Genomic DNA, 23261 nt, shown 5'->3' on the forward strand with positions numbered 1-23261 from the left:
ATCTTTTCCCTTTCCTAGTGGATTTCCAGCCAGGTGCTGTCTTGGTCACTCCTACTTTCTCAGGGCACTCCAATGTTTACAGGAAAAGGAGAGAAGTGTGTCTGATTTCAGGAAGCTGTGCAGTGACTTGACATCCCTCACTCATCATAGAGGTCCCGCCTTCTATCCTCGTCATTTCCGTGACCCATTAATGTCACATTTAACATACAAAGCAGATATGATGTCCCTAATGAAGCAGAAGCCACACAAGCCAAAAGCAACAAGTGCGACTACATTAAATTAAAAATCTTCCTCATAGCAGAAGAGGTAATCGACAGTCTACCCACTGGCATGGTAAATAATATTTGCACATCATCTACCTGAAAAGAGGTTAATATCTAAAACATATGCAGAATTAGGACGACTCAATGGAAAAATAAATATAGAAACTGATTTTTTAAAAAAGCAGAGGAACTGAATAGACACTTTTCAAAAAACTCCAACAAATAGCCCATGAGGACATGTAAAGCTGTGCCACTGCACTCACCACCCGGTACATGCCAATGAAAAATAAAATACAATAAAATAAAGAGGGAGGGGAGCAACCATCTCACACCTGTTAGAAGGTCTGTCATCAAAAAGACAGCAGATAACAAGGGCTGGCGAGGGTGTGGAGAAAAGGGAATAATGCCTGTGCCCTGGTGGTGGAAATGTACATGAGCACAGACACTGGGTGAAACAGGAGGGAAGTTCCTCAAACAATTAGACAGAACCACCACAGAATCCACTAACCCCACTGTGGGGTTTGTTTTGAAGGAAGTGGAATCCCCACCTGTAAGAGAGACATGCACCCCATTTCTGTAGCATTATTCATAACCCAAGATAGCGAAACAAGCTGTGTGTTAATCAGTGGATGAATGCGTAAAGAAAAGGTAGTATGTCTCTGTCCATCTGTCTATCCATCGATGTATTTGCTGATCTATCTCTATATGGAAATATTATTCAGCTATTTAAAAATGGAGAGGGGAAAGTGCGAGGGCAGCATTGACATATGTACAATAGATAGCTAGTGGGAAGTTGCTGCATAACATAGGGAGATAAAGTCTATGATGGGTGACGCCCTAGAGGGCAGGATAGGGGGGTGGGAGGGAGTCGCGGGAGGGAGGGAATATGGGAATATATGTATAGATAGAGCTGATTGACTTTGGTGGACCTCGGAAAGTGGCATCACAGTATAAAGCAATTCTATTCCAATACAGAGCTTTAAAAAAGAAATGAAGAGGGGGAGGGATGGACTGCGAGTTTGGGGTTAGGAGAGGCAAACTATTACGTATCACATGCATAAACAACAGGTCCTACCCTATGGCACAGGGAACTGTACTCAATATCCTGGGATAAATCACAACGTAAAAGAATATAAAAAGGAATGCATTTATAACTGTCACATTGCTGTACACCAGAAATTAACACAACCCTGTAAAGCAACTACACTTCAGTAAAAAAATAAATTAAAAATAAATGTAGACACTCCTACAACAGCGTGGATGGATCTTCAGGGCATTATGCTATATGAAACAAATCAGACAGAGAAGGACAACTACTGTACGATCTCACTTATGTGTGGAATTTAAAAATGCCAAAACTCATAGAAGCAGAAAGCAGAATGGTGGCTGTCAGGGCCTGGGGTGTGGGGGAAATGGGGAGATCTTTATCACAGAGTACAAGCATTCATTCCTAAGATGAATAGATTCTAGGGATCTAATGGACAGCACGGGTACTGTAGTTAACAACACTGTACTGTGTAGGTGAAAGTTGCTAAGAGAATAGATCTCCACTCTTCTCCTCATAAAACAAGGATACGAATTATGTGAGCTATTGAGAAGTTAAGTAACATTACTGGTAATCATTTTGCACAATATACCTGCATCAAAACATCACATTGGAGACCTTAAGCTTACACAATGTTATATGTCAATTACACTTCAAAAGAGTTGGGGTGGGGGCGCTGGGTACAAGCCCTGAGAGAGGAGGGAACACGATCTCTCAGAAGCTGCTCTGAGGTCAGAGTTTGTCAAGTCCTGGGGGAGTTTCCATCAGCAGAGTGGAAACTAACTTTGATCTAATTTTCTAGACGCTAAAGTTGACTTAATGATGTAGATCAACTGGGGAACTGTCCATCCTCAGATGGTGACAGTGCCTCCTCATCAGTACGCCTAAGAAGTTTCCCGGGAGAATCACTCTGCATGTGGGAGAGGGATTTGCTGCCCCTCTGGGCACATCAGGATGACGCCCAACAAACAAGGTCCTGGAGACAGCAGGGGACGAGGTGACCCACTGGGAGGAGACGTCCTGCCATCCCGTCCCTGATATACATTCTTTGCGTGTCAGACCCAGCCTCTCCAAGCTGCCTCAGCTTCTTGGGGAATCTGACTGCTTTCCGTAAGGATGTGAGACACTTAGCCTCGAGAAAGAGCCCAAGGTATGGAGACCTTTTCAATATTCCCATCCCCCATCCACGGCTCCCTTGCATTTCTTTCAGATTTCACCTCCTGTTACTTTTCTGTTTGACAGAGATACAGTCATCTTCTTTCTCACTTTATCATCCCTGTTTCTCTTTCCTTCCACACTTGATGTTTTTACTTTCTTCATTCTTTCCTTTCTTTTATTTTGAGTATCTCTTGCAGCTCTCCACTACTTTCACTCTAATTACGCTTCACTTTAAAAGTGTATCAGATGTCTTCATTGTAGTTTGACTTTTCAGTTTCTTATTTCTTTATGTATTTATTTCTTTGGTTGTGCCAGGTCTTAGTTGTGGCAGGGGGCTCCTTCATTGCGGCATGCATGTGGGATCTAGTTTCCTGACCAGGGATCGAATCAAGGCCCCCTGCATTGGGAGCATGGAGTCTTACCTACTGCATCATAGCGGATTCCTCTTTTCAGTTTATTATTAACAATGGTTTGAAAATTCCATACATTCCATGTATTGGCTATCTCTCCCCTTACTTCTATTTTCATGGTTATTATTCTCTACACTTTAATTGATATTTATTTACATTTGATATAACTTGGCTCTTAGTTTCACTATTTCTTTTCTTTTCTCAGTTATTTTAAAGACTTTTAATTGAAGTAGAGTAGATTTACAATGTTTCAGGTATACAGCAAAGTGATTCAGTTATACATACATATATAATATATATATTTATTCTTTTTAGATTCTTTTCCTCGGCAGGTTATTGCAAGATATTGCATATAGTTCCCTGTGCTCTACAGTAGATCCTTGTTGTTTCTCTATTGTAGGTGTAGTAATAGTCACTTTCTTTCCTAATCATCTGTTCATCTCACTTTTTTCCACAGCATCATTCCATTTTTATAGATAGCATAGTTTCTCTCAAATTATCATACATCTTTTGCATTTATAAGGTTTTAATCACAGTTAGATTAATTATAACATTGTTTTTAAAGAGGTTTTACCCATTTATTATCATATATTAATTTGTAAGTTGAACGGTATCATTCTTGAAATGCATTTGAAATTTACTTTTACACTGGCACATAGAAGTTCAAAGGAGGGGATTCCCTGGGGGTCCACTGGTTATGACTTCTCACCTTCACTGCCAAAGACCTGGGTTCCATCCCACAAGCCATGAGGTGTGGCAAAAAAAAGAAACGGTAAAAGAGAAAGAAAAAAGAAATGCAAATGATTTTGTTGCTGTTTCTTAATATCCAGCTCTAATGTTTTTGGTTTTGGTTTTTGTTTCTAATTTTTATTTTATATTGGAGTATAGTTGATTCACCACATTGTGTTAGTTTCAGGTGTACAGCAAACTAATTCCATTATACATATGTCTATTCTTTTTTTAGATTCTTTTCCTACATAGGCTACCACGCAGTATCAAATGATTCCTATACTCCCTTGCTTGCAGTCATCTTGAAAATCACTCCTTAAGTTGCTAATAATTTAATCAACAATTTTATTGGTTTCCTTCCTAAAATTTATGTATATAATCTGTCAATGAAAACACAGTGTTATTTGTTTCCAATTATTATACATTTTACTTTCTTCCTATAGGATAAATCCAGGAAATGCAACAAATGAAATATAGAAGTGGTGATAGATAATTTTACTCATAGCCAATCTCAATGGAAAAGCTTTCAATATTAAACACTTACTAAGACACTTTAGAGAGTGTAGATGTTTTCACAGGGTCAAAATATTCCTTTTGATTGCCATGTAACTGATAATTTTATCCTAAGTATGTGTCGAATTTTATCACATGATCTCATGCATACATGAAAGCCATCCTACAATTTTGTGTGCTTTTAGTAGTATGAATAACCATGCAGATAAAGGTTCACATGTTTACCTTAATTCCCATGGTTGAGATGATTACTTGGTCAAATGCTTGATTGTTCTTATACATGGTAGACTCAAATTTCCAGTTACTTTGTATAGATTGTTTTTCCTTTGGTTCATGTAATAGTCTTAAAATTGCTCTTTTCACATTATCTTTACTCAGTTTTGCTACCAAGTTGATGCCAGCCTCCTAATGTGAGTGATGGAGTGTTCTCCCTTCTTCTCTCCTCAGCAGTGGGTCACCAATATCATTTGCTTCTGATGTGTTTGGCGAGCTTCACCATTGACATGTTGTATGAGAATTCTTCAGGAACCATTTTTGGCACTGCTCAATGTTACAACGAGAAGGATCACACGTGTAAGTTTTTCTATGATTCCAATATCTTTGTTTGATAAGTTAGGTCTTCTAGAAATGTGCCCACAAATTACTTCACTTTCCAAATGTATTAGCGTAATCATAGTATCATGTTATTGTGTAATATTGGCAACTTCTCCAATGCTATCTTTTTGTATGCATTATTTTTTAATTACTTACTTATTTTCTGTCTGCAGTGGATCTTCGTGGCTGCACACAGGCTTTCTCTAGTTGCGGCGAGCGGGGCTTACTCTTCATTTTGGTGCGCCGACTTCTCATTACAGTGGCTTCTCTAGTTGCGGAGCACAGGCTCTAGGCATGTGTGCTTCAACACTGCATTGCATGGGCTCAGTAGTTATGGCACATGGGCTTAGTTGCTCCACGGCATGTAGGAGCTTCCCCAAGCAGATATGGAACCCATGTCCCCTGCATTGGCAGGCAGATTCTTAACCACTGCCCCACCAGGGAAGTCCCTCCAGTGCTATCTTAAAAAAAATTAATCTCGATATCAATTTTGCTTTCCTTTGGGGAGGTGTTATCGTCTCCCATAGGTTTGCTGATTTTATGACTTCTGAAGGACCTGACTTTTCGATTTGCTTTTTCTTTCCATATGCAGTTGCTATGTCTTAATTTCTGCTTTTACTTGTATTGAGTCCACCCTTTTTTTTAAAGGATTAATTTGCTATTTCGTTGCTCGTCTCATTCTCTTCTCCCTCCTCCCTGCATTTGAGATAGTCATTTGAAGTCTACCCTCTTTATAAACCGAATTCTGTCCTCTAAGACTTATGAGAAATCCTGGCATCTAATCTCTGGAAACGACACATCATGGTCTGAAACAAAGAAAAGCTGAAGCTTCCAATTTCCTCTCCTACTGAAGCATCAAATATCACGTTCTTCAACAGGCTCTATTCTTTCTACTTTCAAAGAATAATTTGCTTTATTTGAAACCTGGTTAACCTAAGGAAAACATATAAAACATTAGTAAGATAATGTTTTCAAGTGAAGCAATTTGGGGGTTTTTCTTCATATCTCAGATTTCTGTTGGGCTCATGGGGAACTCATTGGTCTTCATGTTAAATATATACACCCTCTTCACTCAGTCACGTCTGAAAAAGCCCATTGATATGATATTCGTACACTTGACCTTTATCAATATTTTGACCATCATGTTCAAGTTGCTACCAGATGTCATGTCATCCTTTGGAGTAAGACATTTTCTGGACGATGTGGGTTGTAAGGCAACTTTGTTCACACACAGAGTTACCCGGGGTCTTTCCATCTGTACCGCTGCTCTCCTGAGTGTATTCCAAGCCATCACCATCAGTCCTGGGAATTCTAAGTGGGCGTGGCTTAAATCTAAACTCTCCACGTGCATTTATCCCTCATTCCTTTTCTTCTGGATCATCAACACGCTCATCTATATCCACATCATCAGAACTGTAGTAGCCAGACGCAACTTCACAGCTTTTAATTCCAGGTATTCTACACTCTACTGCCAAACTAAGCCTTTGGAACCTGACGTTTCATCGGCATTTTTGAGTGCCATGGTGATTCGAGATCTCCTCTTTGTGGTCCTCAAGCTGTGGTCCAGTCTCTACATGGTGACTTTCCTTTACAAACACCGCCGAAGGGCCCAGCATCTTCACAGCCCCCACCTCTTTTCCCAGCCATCTCCTGAAATCAAAGCCACCCACACCATTCTCTTGCTGGTAGGTTGCTTTGTTTCCTTTTTTTGCATCAACAACTTAGTTACCCTTTATTTGTTTTATGTACCCAAGAAAAATTCTGCGATGATTTCCTGCTGCTACCCAACCCTGTGCCCCTTTGTGCTGATGAAAAACAAGATTTCCAAATGGACTTCTTCCCTTTCACAGAGGAAAATTACCTTTTCTCAAAGAACACTTAGCAGATGATCTGATACAACTTCTTTTGGAAACACAGAAGTCTCCAGAATAATCTATACTAGGGAAAAATGAACAGTTTATTTGGGGTTGGAATTACATGGGGTGGAAACTTAGATGAATGGAAACTTAGAAACACCCCCAAGGTTGAAGTCTTACAATGAAGAAGAGTACCTAAATGTGAATTTAATAACTTCCATATTGATGGCTTATTTTAATTATAGGAATTATGGTTAAACAAAATATATTATAAATATGTCATTAAAACTAACAAACTGCTTGGTTTTGCTCTTTTTTTAAAATGCGGCTGCTTGGAAACAGTCCTTCAGTTGTTCCTTCCTGCAGCAAAATAGAAGTAGAGGTACTCTCCCATCATACAGATTGAGTGGAATAAAGTCCATGCAATCCATCTGATTCTATGTTGATACAACAGAAGAGTTCTTACTACTCAAATTAAACTGAAAATGAAGGTATAAAGTATTTAAATGTCGAAAGCAAAGTGTGTACTTAATATCTTGGACTCAAATGAATGAAAGAGAATTCAGGCTAGGAAACAAAAACATTTCAGTTTGTGAAATGATGAACCACAGGTTGAATTATGATTATGCTGGTTGTGCTGGTTAATCCTAGATATCCAACTTTATTTTCCTGAATGCTTCGATCATAACATCTCTACTGGATGCACCATGAGGAGCCATCACATTGAATACCAGGAACTGCACCCCAGGAGCTCTGGCTGATGGAAAACTGGAGTCCAAATGATTCCCTTGAGCAGCATTAATCATGCAATCGTGTTGTGCCTGTGGCCTTTGTTAGGTGTTATGCAAAAACGAAGAACAAGGGTGCGTCTTTACGAAGGAACAATAATGTCGTGTTTGGTCCTGGAAAATACAAATTGTGCCCAATACGAAACAAAGGGTGCAGAAAGTTTCACAGATACCTGTAGGAACTCTTTGTCTTTCATACCTTTTATTTTGCTTACTAAAATGTTCACAAGGCTGAACATATAAACTTGCCAGAGTGATTGTAACAGGGGAGAACAAATCTGACTCCATATTGGATGTGTGTCTTTTACTTGAACCTTTGTATCCGATGTCAATAGAAAGTAGCCAAATGGAAGTATAGAGAACAACTAGATAACTCTCCACATCACTTCTGTGGCCTTATCCCCATCATGGTTTTCTTCTCTTTTGACCAACACAATTTGAAATTTTTCTTTTGCCTTCATCTTCCAAACCCAATTCAAGTTAAAGCATCAGTCATCCTCTTTCTCAGATGTATGTCCAGGTGTTTTTCTTCACCTCTTTTATGCCAAATATACCACGCCGTGAATTTTCACAGTGGACACACCCATGTGCCCAGCAGCAGATCAAGAATCAGATGTTCCCAGAACTCTTGGCATGCCCTCGCCAGTCATTCCCCTTGAAATGTGGCTGCTAACTGGACTAATAATACCATCTACTGTAATCATTTTAAATTTTAATGTGTTTCTCATTAATTCCACAGTATCTCTGTGTAGCTATCTCTGAGTCTCCACTAATATTCCCTTAGGTTCGAGTTCCATTCTGTGTCTGTGCTCCATGGTGTGTGTCTGCAGACCTCACTCCATGGGCAACCCCTAAACTTTAGGTCCTATTTTCTTTTCTTTTCTTTTTTTTTTTTTAGCTCCTATTTTATTGTGTCTGGCTATGTTCACCTGGAAATAATACAAAAGACTGATAGAATCTGAATTTTACTCAGTGGGTTGCAAAATACATTGTAGTTTCCAAACAAATGGATTCTTGGCAAAATACCATCTGTTAATTTATTTGTCTCATATAAGACCATTTTAAAAATGGAAAATGGGGAAAGTAGTATTAATCATATTAAGTATTTCCAAAACGATAACAGAGAGGAACTATTTGGCATTTGGTGTAGTCATCATTTTGTGGTGCATACTAGGTCATGTAGCCAAAACCCTAAATCTATTTCAAGTGCCCCGCTATGATCCGGCAGTTGGTCCTTCTCATTTCTGTGGATGAGTAGCAACGCCCCCCACCCCGCCCCGCCCTTGACATTGTAGTTCCCTGACCGGAGATTGAACCTGGGCCCTCGGGAGTGAGAGTGCAGAGTCCTAACCACTAGATCACCAGGGACTCCCCTAATTTCTGTGAATGAAAAATGTCACCTGCATGTCAGTAAACAAAGGCTGTTGAAGCCATGAGCCAGCAGCCACTGCAGTCACCCCCACTGTGCACCACAAGGGGATTTAGCATGGAGAAAACCAGGATACTGGCCCTAGACAACTAAGGGGCATATCAAAGGAATGATTTCAATGAGCCCAGACCCTTGCATCTTCCCATACACAGACAAGTGTGCTAAATTCCTGAACTTGAGATGTCTGGATTTCTCTCATTAACAGTCATCTTTTGATGTTCCGAGCACCTGGGTTTTGTTGCAAAAACTTCGATATATCCTGCCTCCTCCCGTACCTCTTCAGAGCAGTGTTTCAGAGTGATCTGAGAGACTGTCTTCTGGGCTTAAATCCTCAGTTTTTAATGCCAGATAAACTCAATTCTCAACTTTTAGTCTGCGCAATTTTTTTCAGTTGACATTTCTCATTAAAAGTGCCCTGGCAGTAGCTATTTCCATGCATACAGTGTCACACTTAGCCTCTTGGGTAGACTACCCCAAGTGGAAACATGGATTGAAAGAGGGTTAACATTTAACGTTGATGTGTTCTTGAATGCAAGTAGAGATTACCATACTACCTGAAAAGAGAGAGATAATTGGGGCAGGGATGGAGTGGGAGGTGGGGTTAGCAGATGTGATCTATTATATACAGGATGGATAAACAGCAGGGTCCCCCTGTAGAGCATAGTGAACTGTATTCAATATCCTGTGACAAACAATCACGGAAAAGAATATTTTTTAAAAAGAATGTATATGTAAGTATAACTGAATCACTTTGCTGTACAGCAGAAATTAAGCCAACTACAATTTTGAACAGCAAATAAAGGAAATTCTTCCATAAAAATAAGTCAATAAAGTTTATGTGTTCTGACTTTTCGGATTTCATTCAGCTCTCTTGTCCTTGAGTAGATAGTGCCAGAGAGTAAATCAATATTTCATTTATAATCAGGTCTCTAGTCCAGTTTTTTTTCAAATATTTTTCACAATACTGAACTGATTTCCCAAGGAGAAATGGAAAAAGACACTTATCCCAGTCTCTAATAAAGTACTGTTTAGAATGGTCTCTGGCATTAATGGTCCTGGAGAAGATGGTAATTTATAGAATGTAAACTTTTCATTATACAATGAAAGGAAAAGAAGAACCTGGAGAGGTTAGATGATTTTCTAATACATATGTGGGTTTGGAGACTGTTTACTGGAAAAATTCATAATATGGTGGTTCTAGAGAAAATCAACATAGGTTCAGAGAAAAATTTGAGTACAGTCTAAATGAATTGATGAAAACCTATAGCGTAGATTACTTTATTTTCCGTCGCTGTCTGAAAATATTTTTACATCAAAAATATGCCAGGTTTGTGTTCATTGTAGGAACGTTCTAGTGTCTTTACCCAGCTATGTGCTGATAATGTTTAATAGGCTTCTTTGGAAAAAGAAACTGTATGTAAGTGTATATTTTATGATGTACTTAAAACTTTTTTAATTAAAATCATTGTTTTGTTTTTGTAAAAAAATAAAAAATAAGGTTGATGTGTTCTGAAATTTCCAATGGCATTTACAGTACAATTTCTCAATAGTGACTAATGAAATTGCCAATGCATTTTATCATCTCTAGAATGAAAATTGAATTGTTTTTCGATTTGAACAGGGAAAACACCTCTCAATCAAGTTTAAGCTATTTAATTTATGGTGAATTTTATCAATTTTAATGTTTCTGGAATTTTTTTTAATCCACTGTTTGTATAGTTCGCCACTTTAAGGTGTACCATTTAGTGATTGTCAAGTATATTTACAATATTATGCAACCATCACCAATACTAATTCCAGGATATTTCTCTTACTCCAAAAAGAAATCCCGTACTTCCCAATTTCCCCCTTGGCCTATCCTCTGGCAACCACTAATCTACTTTCTGTCTCTGTGCGTTTGCCTATCCTGAAAATTTGATTTAAACGTTTAAGGCATCTATATGTGGGGAAAGAGAATGCAGAAAATTTCCTCGAAACGTTGTTTGCAGAGGGCAACAAAATAAATAAAACCAACAGAATGCCTAAAACACTAAGTAAAGATAGTTCATTGATCTCTCTCTTATCCTCTAATCTTTTCTCTTTTCTAGTGGATTTCCAGCCAGGTGCTGTCTTGGTCACTCCTATTTTCTCAGAACAGTTTAACATTAACAGGAAAAGGAGAGAAATGTGTCTGATTTCAGGAAGCTTTTGAGTGACTTGGCATCCCTCAGTCAAGTGAGACATCCCTCACTCATCATAGAGGTCCTGCCTTCTATCCTCGTCATTTCCATGACCCATTAATGTCAAATTTAACATACAAAGGAGATATGATTTACCTAATGAAGCAGAAGCCACAAAAGCCAAAAGCAACAAATGAGACTACATCAAATTAAAAACCTTCCTCATAGCAAAATAGGCAGTCGACAAAATGAAAAGGCCACCCACTGGAATGGTAGATAATATTTGCAAATCATCTATCTGAGAAGGGGTTAATATCTAAAATATATGCAGAATTTGGACAACTCAATAGAAAAATAAATATACAAACTGATCTTTTACAAAAGCAGAGGAACTGAATAGACAGTTTTCCAAAGAATCCACACAAATGGCCCATGAGGAGATGGAAAGGTGTCCCACTGCACTCACCACCCAGTACATGGCAATGAAAAATAAATATAATAAAATACAATTAAATAAAAGGGAGAGAGAGGAGAGACTATCTCACACCTGTTAGAATGTCCATCATCAAAAAGACAACAGGTAACAAGGGCTGGCGAGGGTGTGGAGAAAAGGGAATAATGCCTGTGCCCTGGTGGTGGAAATGTACATGAGCACAGACACTGGGCGAAACAGAAGGGAAGTTGCTCAAACAATTAGACAGAACCACCACAGAATCCACTAACCCCACTCTGGGGTTTGTTTTGAAGGAGATGGAATCCCACCTGTAAGAGAGACATGCACCCCATTTCTGTAGCATTATTCATAACCCAAGAGAGCAAAACAAGCTGTGTGTTAATCAGTGGATGAATGCGTAAAGAAAAGGTAGTATGTCTCTGTCCATCTGTCCATCCATCGCTGTATTTGCCGATCTAGCTCTATATGGAAATATCATTCAGCTATTTCACAGTGAAGAGGGGAAAGTGAGAGCGCCGCACTGACATATGTACAATAGATAGCTAGTGGGAAGTTGCTGCATATCATAGGGAGATAAAGTCTATGATGGGTGACGCCCTCGAGGGCCAGGATAGGGAGGGTGGGAGGGAGTCGCGGGAGGGAGGGGATGTGGGAATATATGTATAGATAGAGCTGATTGACTTTGGTGGACCTCAGAAACTGGCACCACAGTATAAAGCAATTCTATTCCAATACAGAGCTTTAAAAAAGAAATGAAGAGGGGGAGGGATGGACTGCGAGTTTGGGGTTAGTAGAGGCAAACTATTACGTATCGCATGCATAAACAACAGGTCCTACCCTATAGCACAGGGAACTGTACTCAATATCCTGGGATAAATCACAATGTAAAAGAATATAAAAAGGAATGCATTTATGTGTATAACCAAGTCACATTGCTATACACCAAAAATTAACACAACCCTGTAAAGCAACTACACTTCAGTAAAAAAGTAAATTAAAAATAAATGTATGAAAAAAATAAAATAAAATAAATAAATAAATGTAGACACTCCAGCAACAGTGTGGATGGATCTTGAGGGCATTATGCTATGTGAAACAAATCAGACAGAGAAGGACAACTACTGTACGATCTCACTTATGTGTGGGACTTAAAAATGCCAAACTCATAGAAGCAGAAAGCAGAATGGTGGCTGTCAGGGCCTGGGGTGTGGGGAAATGGGGAGATCTTAGTCACAGAGTACAAGCATTCATTCCTAAGATGAATAGATTCTAGGGATCTAATGGACAGCATGGATACTGTAGTTAACAACACTGTACTGTGTAGGTGAAAGTTGCTAAGAGAATAGATCTCCACTCTTCTCCTCATAAAACAAGGATACGAATTATGTGAGCTATTGAGAAGTTAAGTAACATTATTGGTAATCATTTTGCACAATATACCTGCATCAAAACATCACATTGGAGACCTTAAGCTTACACAATGTTATATGTCAATTACACTTCAAAAGAGTTGGGGTGGGGGCGCTGGGAACAAGCCCTGAGAGAGGGGGGGACATGTTCTCTCAGGAGCTGCTCTGAGGTCAGATTTTTATCAAGTCCTGGGGGAGTTTCCATCAGCAGAGTGGAAACTAACTTTGATCTAATTTTCTAGACGCTAAAGTTGACTTAATGATGTAGATCAACTGGGGAACTGTCCATCCTCAGATGGTGACGGTGCCTCCTCATCAGTACACCTAAGAAGTTTCCCGGGAGAATCACTCTACATGTGGGAGAGGGATTTGCTGCCCCTCTGGGCACATCAGGGTGACGCCCCACAAACAAGGTCCTAGAGACAGCAGGGGACGAGGTGACCCACTGGGAGGAGACGTCCTGCCATCCCGTCCCTGATATACAGTTTCACGGGTCAGACCCAGCCTTTCCAAGATGCCTCAGCTTCTTGGCGAATGCGACTGCTTTCCGTAAGGATGTGAGACACTCAGCCTCGAGAAAGAGCACAAGGTATGGAAACCTTTTCAATATTCCCTTTCCCCATCCTAAGCTCCCTTGCATTTCTTTCAGATTTCACCTCCTGCTACTTTTCAGTTTGACAGAGATATAGTCATCTTCTTTCTCACCTTATCGTCCCTATTTCTCTTTCCTTCCACACATGTTGTTTTCACTTTCTTCATTCTTTCATTTCTTTTGTTTTTGAATATCTCTTACAGCTCTCCACTACTGTTTCACTCTCTCAGTTATGTTTCATTTTAAAACTGTATCAGATGTCCTCATTGTAGTTTGACTTTTCAGTTTCTTATTTCTTTATGTATTTATTTCTTTGGTTTTGCCAGGTCTTAGTTGCAGCATGGGGGCTGCTTCGTTGTGGCATGGGGGCTCCTTATTTGCAGCATGCATCTGGGATCTAGTGCCCTGACCAGGGATCGAATCAAGGCCCCCTGCATTGGGAGTGTGGAGTCTTCCCCCCACATCACCAGGGGATTCCTCTTTTCAGTTTATTATTCACAACGGTATGAAAATTCCACACATTCCATGTTTTGGCTCTCTCTCCCCTTACTTATGTTTTCACGGTTATTATTCTCTACACTGGAGTTGATATTTATTTACATCTGAGATAATTTGACTCAGTTTCACTTTATTTCTTTTCTTTTTTTTGGTTTTTTTTAAGACTTTTAATGGAAGTATAGTAGGTTTACAATGTTTCAGGTATCAGCAAAGTGATTCAGTTATACATACATATATACTATATATATTCAAGTCTATATATAATAAATATACATAGTATATATATACATATATACTATGTATATTCAAATATATATTATATATATTTTTATATATATTATATATTTATTTATTCTTTTTAGATTCTTTTCCTTTACAAGTTATTACAAGATTTTGAATATAGTTCCCTGTGCTCTGCAGTAGATCTTTGTTGTTTATCTATTGTATGTGTAGTAATAGTCACTATCTTTTCTAATCATCTGTTAATCTCACTTTTTCCACAGGATCATTCTATATTTATAGATAATATATTTTATCTCAAATTATCATACATCATTTGTGTTTAAAATATTTTAATCACAGATTAATTTATAACATTGTTTTTAAAGAGGTTTTACACGTTTCTTATCATATATTAATTCCTAAGTTGAATGGTATCATTCATTAAATGCATTTCAAATGTAGTTTTGCACTGGCACATAGAAATTCAAATGAGGGGCTTCCCTGGTGGTCCACTGGTTAGGACTCCTCACCTTCGCTGCCAAAGGCCTGGGTTCCATCCCACAAGCCATGGGGTGTGGCCAAAAAAAAACCAAGCAAAAAAAAAACAAAAACGAACAAAAAAAGGAAAAGAGAAATTCAAATGATTTTCTTGTTGTTGCTTAACATCCAGCTCTAATTTTTTTTGTTTTGGTTTTTGTTTTTAATTTTTATTTTGTATTGGAGTATAGTTGATTCACCACATTGTGTTAGGTTCAGGTGTACACCAAACTAATTCCATTATACATATGTCTATTCTTTTTTCAGATTCTTTTCCTACATGGGCTACTATGCAGTATCAAATGATCTCTATACTCCATTCCTTTCAGTAATCTTGAAAATTACTCTTTAAGATTCTAATAATTTAGTCAACAATTTTATTGGTTTCCTTCCTAAAATTTATATATATATAATCTGTCGATGAAAAGACAACGTTATTTGTTTCCAATTATTATACATTTTACTTTCTTCCTTTAGGATAAAGTCCAGGAAATGCAACAAATGAAATAGAGAAGTGGTGATAGCAGATAATTTTACTCATAGCCAATCTCAATAGAAAAGCTTTCAATATTAAACACTTACTAAGACACTTTAGAGAGTGTAGATGTTTTCACAGGGTCAAAATATTCCTTTTGATTGCCATGTAACTGATAATTTTATCCTAAGTATATGTCGAATTTTATCACATGATCTCATGCATACATGAAAGTCATCCTACATTTTTGTGTGCTTTTAGTAGCATGAATAACCATGCAGATAAAGGTTCACATGTTAACCTTAATTCCCATGGTTGAGATGATTACTTGGTCAAATGCTTGATTGTTCTTATACACGGTAGACTCAAATTTCCAGTTACTTTGTATAGATTGTTTTTCCTTTGGTTCATGTAATAGTCTTAAAATTGCTCTTTTCACATTATCTTTACTCAGTTTTGCTACCAAGTTGATGCCAGCCTCCTAATGTGAGTGATGGAGTGTTCTCCCTTCTTCTCTCCTCAGCAGTGGGTCACCAATATCATTTGCTTGTGATGTGTTTGGCGAGCTTCACCATTGACATGTTCTATGAGAATTCTTCAGGAACCATTTCTGGCACTGTTCAATGTTACAACGAGGAGGATCACACGTGTAAGTTTTTCTATGATTCCAATATCTTTGTTTGATAAGTTAGGTCTTCTAGAAATGTGCCCACAAATTACTTCACTTTCCAAATGTATTAGCGTAATCATAGTATCATGTTATTCTGTAATATTGGCAACTTCTGCAATGCTATCTTCTTTTATATATTATTTTTTAATTAACTAATTAATTACGGGCTGCAATGGGTCTTCATTGCTGCACACAGGCTTTCTCTAGTTGCGATGAGCGGGGCCTACCCTTCATTTTGGTGTGCCGGCTTCTCATTACAGTGGCTTCTCTAGTTGCGGAGCACGGGCTCCAGGCACATGGGCTTCAATACCGTGGCGCATGGGCTCAGTAGCGGTGGCACATGGGCTTAGTTGCTTCACGGCATGTGCGATCTTCCCCAAGCAGAGATAGAACCCGTGTCCCCTGCACTGGCAGGCAGATTTTTTTTTTTTTTTTTTTTGGATTATATTCTATTTTTTTTTAATTTTATTTATTTATTTATTATTTTTTGGGGGCTACACCAAGTTCAATCATCTGTTTTTATACACATATCCCCGTATTCCCTCCCTCCCTTGACTTCCCCCCACCCTCCCTCGAGTCCCCCCCACCCTCCCCATCCCCGTCCTCTAAGGCATCTTCCCTTCTCTAGTTGGACTCCCTTTGTTATATGACAACTTCCCACTGGCTATCTATTTAACAGTTGGTACTATATATATGTCTCTGTTACTCTCTTGCTTCCTCTCAGCTTCCCTTTCACTCCCCGCCCCACCCCAAACCTCGAGTTCTCCAGTCCATTCTCTGCATCTGCGTCCTTGTTCTTGTCACTGAGTTCATCAGTACCATCTTTAGATTCCGTATAGGTGAGTTAGCATACAATATTTGTCCTTCTCTTTCTGACTTACTTCTCTCTGTATGACAGACTCTAGGTCTATCCACCTCATTACATATAGCTCCATCTCATGCCTTTTTATAGCTGAGTAATATTCCATTGTATATATATGCCACATCTTCTGTATCCATTCATTTGTTGATGGGCATTTTGGTTGCTTCCATGTCCTGGTTATTGTAAGGAGTGCTGCAATAAACATTATGGTACATGTTTCTTTTGGGATTATGGTTTTCTTTGGGTATATGCCCAGAAGTGGGATTACTGGATCATATGGTAGTTCTATTTGTAGTTTTTTAAGGAACCTCCAAATTGTTTTCCATAGTGGCTGTACCAACTTACAGTCCCACCAACAGTGCAGGAGACTTCCCTTTTCTCCACACCCTCTCCAACATTTGTTGTTTCCAGATTTTGTGATGATGGCCATTCTGGTCAGTGTGAGGTGATACCTCATTGTGGCTTTGACTTGCATTTCTCTGATGATTAGGGATGTTGAGCATCTTTTCATGTGTGTGTTGGCCATCTGTATGTCCTCTTTGGAGAAATGTCTATTTAGGTCTTCTGCCCATTTGTGGATTGGGTTCTTTGCTTTTTTGGTATTAAGCTGCATGAGCTGCTTGTATATTTTGGAAGTTAATCCTTTGTCTGTTGTTTCATAGGCAATTATTTTTTCCCATTCTGAGGGTTGCCTTTTAGTCTTGTTTATGGTTTCTTTTGCTGTGCAAAAGCTTTTAAGTTTCATGAGGTCCCATTTGTTTATTCTTGATTTTATTTACATGATTCTAGGAGGTGGGTCCAAAAGCATCTTGCTTTGATGGATGTCATAGAGTGTTCTGCCTATGTTTTCCTCTAGGAGTTTGATAGTGTCTGGCCTTACATGTAGGTCTTTAATCCATTTGGAGTTTATTTTTGTGTATGGTGTTAGCAAGTGTTCTAATTTCATTCTTATACATGTTGCTGTCCAATTTTCCCAGCACCACTTCTTGAAGAGGCTGTCTTTTTTCCATTGTATACTCGTGCCTCCTTTGTCAAAGATAAGGTGCCCATATGTGTTTGGGCTTACTTCTGAGTTCTCTATTCTATTCCATTGGTCTTCCTTTCTATCTTTGTGCCAGTACCATACTGTCTTGATCACTATGGCCTTGTAGTATAGTTGAAGTCAGGAAGCCTGATTCCACCAACTCCATTTTTCCTTCTCAAGATTGCTTTGGCTATTCGGGGTCTTTTGCGTTTCCATACAAATCGTAAGATTTCTTGCTCTAGTTCTGTGAAAATGGCAGGCAGATTCTTAACCACTGCGCCACGAGGGAAATCCCTCCAGTGCTATCTTAAAAAGAAATTAATCTTGACATCCACTGTGCTTTCCTCTGGGGAGATGTTATCGTCTCCCATAGGTTTGCTGATTTTATGACTCTTCTGAAGGACCTGACTTTTCACTTTGTTTTTCCTTTCCATATGCAGTTTCTATCTCTTAATTTCTGCTCTTACTTGTACTGATTCCATTTATTTCTTTGTAGGATTAATTTGCTATTTCATTGCTAGTGTCATTCTCTTCTCCCTCTTCCCTGCATTTGAGATAGTCATTTGAAGTCTACTGTCTTTATAAATCAAATTCTGTCCTCTAAGACTTTCGAGAACTCCGGGCATCTCATCTCTGGAAATGACACATCGTGGCCTGAAACAAGGAAAAGCTGGAGCTTCCAACTCCCTCTCCTTCTACTGGATCAACAAATATCAGATTCTTCAACAGGCTCTATTCTTTATACTTTCAAAATATACTTTGCTTTATTTGAAACCTGGTTAACCTCAGGAAAACATATTAAACATTAGTAAGATAATGTTTTCAAGTGAAGCAATTTGGGGTTTTTTCTTCATATCTCAGATTTCTGTTGGGCTCATGGGGAACTCATTGGTCTTTGTGTTAAATATATACACCTTCTTCACTCAGTCGCATCTGAAAAAGCCCATTGATGGGATAGTCATGCACCTGACCTTTATCAATATTTTGAGCATCATGTGCAAGCTGATACCAGATCTTGTGTCAACCTTTGGAGATGGACATTTTCCGGAAGACGTGGGCTGTAAAGCAACTTTGTCCACACACAGAGTTACCCGGGGTCTTTCCATCTGTACCACTGCTCTCCTGAGTGTATTCCAAGCCATCACCATCAGTCCTGGGAATTCTAAGTGGGCGTGGCTTAAATCTAAACTCTCCACGTGCATTTACCTCTCTTTCCTTTTCTTCTGGATCATCAACACACTCATCTATATCCACATCATTAGAACTGTAGTAGCCAGAAGCAATTTCACAGCTTTTAGATCCAGGTATTCTACACTCTACTGCCAAACTAAGCCTTTGGAACCCGACGATTCATCGGCATTTTTGAGTGTCATGGTGATTCAAGATCTCCTCTTTGTGGTCCTCATGGTGTCGTCCAGTCTGTACATGGTGACTCTCCTTTACAAACATCGCCAATGAGCCCAGCATCTTCACAGCCCCCACCTCTTTTCCCAGCCATCTCCTGAAATCAAAGCCACCCACACCATTCTCTTGCTGGTAGGTTGCTTTGTTTCCTTTTTTTGCATCAACAACTTAGTTACCCTTTATTTGTTTTATGTACCCAAGAAAAATCTGAGAATGGAAAGCATTTCTGTGATGATTTCCTGCTGCTACCCAACCCTGTGCCCCTTTGTGCTGATGAAAATCAAGATTTCCAAATGGACTTCCTCCCTTTCACAGATGAAAATTACCTTTTCTCAAAGAACACTTAGCAGATGATCTGATACAACTTCTTTTGGAAACACGGAAGTCTCCAGAATAATCTATACTAGGGAAAAATGAACACTTTAATTGGGGCTGGAATTACATGGGGTGGAAACGTAGATGAATGGAAACTTAAAACACCCCCAAAGTTCAAGTCTTACAATGAAGAAGAGTACACAAATGTGCAATTAATCATTTCCATATTGATGGCTTATGTAAATTATACTAATCATGGTTAAATAAAATGTATTATAAATACATCCTTAAAACTAACTTAAACTGCTTGGTTTTGCTCTTTTTTAAAATGCCACTGCTTGGAAACAATCCTTCAGTTGCTGCTCTGAGAGCAAAATAGAAGTAGAGTTACTCTCCCATCATATGGATTGAGTGGAGTAAGGCCCATGCAATCCATCTGATTCTTTGTTTATACAACAGAAGAGTTCTTACCACTCAAATAAAACTTAAAATGAAGGTATACATTATTTAAATGTCAAAATCAATGTGTGTACTTAATATCTTGGACTCAAATGAACCAAAGAGAATTCAGGCTAGGAAATAAAATAATTCCAGTTTGTGAAATGATGAACTGTAAGTTGAGTTTCATTGTACTGGTTGTGCTGGTTAATCCTAGATATCCAACTTTATTTTCCTGAATGCTTCGATCATAACATCTCTACTGGATGCACCATGAGGAGCTATCACATTGGATACCAGGAACTGCACCCCAGGAGCTCTGGCTGATGGAAAACTCAAGTTCAAATGACCCCCTTGAGCAGCTTTAATCATGGAATCGTGTTCTGCCTGTGGCCTTTGTTAGGTATTATGCAAAAATGAAGAACAAGGGTGTGTCCTTACGAAGGAACAATAATGTCGTGTTTGGTCCTGGGAAACACAAATTGTGCCCAATATGAAACAAAGGGTGCAGAAAGTTTCACAAATACCTGTAGGAACTCTTTATCTTCCATACCTTTTAATTTCTTTACTAAAACATTCACAAGGCTGAACATATAAACTTGCCAGAGTGATTGTAAGTAGGGAAGAACAAATCTGACTCCATATTGGATGTGTGTCTTTTACTTGAACCTTTGTATCCGATTGCTTTTGCTACAAATGACTCACTGAAAGGATGTTGCCTAAAAGCATCAGTTGTACCTAATGGCCCATCTCTGGGAACCCTGCCTCCCAGGTAATGAGCCTTAAGCTAAAAAAGCTTTTTTTAGCTCACAGGAAACATGCTGCCCAGGCCCAGCTGTGAATGGCTGCAGGAAGGAAGAAATGAACACATCTCAGAACCCGGCCTTTACCCCCTCCCCTTCTAGTATGAAAGAGGCCCGAATTCTAACTCAGAGAAGATGTTTGTGTAGGATACTAGTCCACCATCGTCTTGGTCTGCTGACGTTCTGAGTAAAATTGCTATTCCCGGGACTTCCCTGGTGGTGCGGTGCTTAGGAATCCTGCCAAAGCAGGGGACACACACGAGTTTGAGCCCTGGTCCATGAAGATCCCACGTGCTACAGAGCAACTAAACCCGTGTGCCACAACTATTGGGCCTGCGCTCTAGAGCCTGTGAGCCACAACTACTGGGCCGAGGTGCCACAACTACTGAAGCCCTCTCATCTACAGCCTGTGCTCTGCAACAAGAGAAGCCACCACAATGAGAAGCCCTCGCACCACAATGATGCGTACTCCCCACTCTCCACAACTGGAAGACCCAACACAACCAATAAACAAATCAATCAATTAATTAATTAAAACCTCGATCCCTGTCTCAACAACTCACCTCTCAATTTATTGGCCTGTCCTACAGCAAGCAGTACAGGCTTGGACGTGGTAACATGATGTCAAGGTAACCTTATTTGTGTTAGATGTGATCCAAAGGTACACTTCAGTGGACACACACTTAGAGAAAGTAAGGCAGAGAGCTAAAGGCCAAATCATTGGAAAGGAAATATAAATAGATCCCTTGACCAAACTGAAAAACGAACACAGGGTGGTTAACAACATTTCTTATATTGATTTTCCTAATACTAAAGGTTGAAGAGGAGAATTGAAAATACCATACTCCTTAAAACCTCATTTATTAATTGGTAAGCGTTCTTCACTTAAGGATCCAATAACAAAACTCGACCCATTTCTACAAGGCCACTTTCACGTTCACTGCTGCCAACCCACAGACTGTGTACAAAGGTCCCCTTTGCTCCACATCCTTGCCAGTCCTTCTTATCTCTTGACCTTTTGACAATAGCCATCCTCACAGGTGTCAGGTGTGATACCTCATTGTGGCTTTGATTGGCATTTTCCTGATGCTTAGTGATGTTGAGCACCTTTACTTGTTCCTGTTGGCCATGTGTATGTCTTCTTTGGAAAAATGTCTGTTCAGGGCCTCTTCCCATGTTTCCATTGGGTTATTTGCTTCTTTGTAAGATTACATATAGGCAGGTAAGAACAAGCCAGTCACAATATGCCACGCCCACACACAACTCCCATAAAAGCAACTCGAGTAGTCAAATCCTCTCACCAACCAACAACAAATTTACTGATGCTGAGGAAAAGTGAGAAATAATGTACAACAGGATGAATGTTCTACTTTGGACTCTTGCATTAGGCATGAACTGTACTGCCCAACATCCAGAAGAAGACATGGAAATAGAGGAGCAAATGCAGCAGCTAGGAGAGGTAACTGTTTAAATATATGTGGTACTGTCTGCTGTGGGTATGCATGTGTGTCTGTGTGCGCTCGCGCGCACATGTGTGTGTGTGTGTGTGTGGTGTTGGGTGTAGAATTCAGAGTTTTCCCTTGACATGCCTCTAGGGCAAAAATCAAACACTAGAATTGTGACAGCTCATCACAAGAAATGGTGGTCAAGTTTATACTGTAAGCCATTAACCCACAATTCACCATTGTACAATGGAGAAGCTTCCTTAATTTCATGAGTCTTATATTTCTAGTTTCACCCCTCAATAATGCAGTGACATCAGAAGCGTTTCTTATCCAGCAGTTGGGGGAAGGTCCCCACAAGTAAGCATGCACAGAGCAAAGGGTTTCCTAATATGACTCAATATAAATGTTCCTTTTAGTGGATTGGAAACTGGAGTACCATTTACTTGACTGCCAACAATAAAAACATGATAAGTGAAAATGGACCCCTAAGAATGTACTTCCATTATATTGATGAGTTATCCAATGGTGACATTGGATTCACCTTTTATTGAAGGTGGGTGCTTCCTTGCAGACAGCAAAAGGTTAAACCATGTAAAAAACCAAGAGGAAAGAGAAACATGCAGCTATGAAGGTCTGGAAACAAGGGAGATGACGTGTGGGTTGAGATTTTTATTTTTCAGACTAAGGATCAGGGCAGTGTGAAGGGCAAACGTGCAAAGATGCCAACATGGGAAATATGTAGTCTATTTTTGTCAACGTTGCATGGTTCCTTATGACCGACTAGAATATATGGAGATAGAAATTGAAGAATGATTTATGTTGGCAGAGGGACATAGGCTAGTTTGAGAATAACCATGGAGAGCTTCATTAATGTAATGGAAATACTTGTGGGTTACTGAATACAGGATTCAGACAATGTGGAAATCAAAAGAGAGCACCCCCCTACCACCACCACCAAAGAAGAAGAAGCAAAAGCTATTATTCAGAGCTTGCTCTAGCAAGGGAGTTGGCCACCATCACCTCCATTTAGCAGAGATTCAAAGGCAGGCTGAGTGGAAAGCTTCATAACAGAAAAGAAGGGAAGGCTTCAGGGAAGCCCTGGCAAAGCTAGAACAGGTGAGGTGAACTACAACAGAGCAGGCTATGTGATTGGATAGGGGTGCATATTT

Source organism: Hippopotamus amphibius, chromosome 16 (assembly GCF_030028045.1).
Source record: "Hippopotamus amphibius kiboko isolate mHipAmp2 chromosome 16, mHipAmp2.hap2, whole genome shotgun sequence".
NCBI lineage: Eukaryota > Metazoa > Chordata > Mammalia > Artiodactyla > Hippopotamidae > Hippopotamus > Hippopotamus amphibius.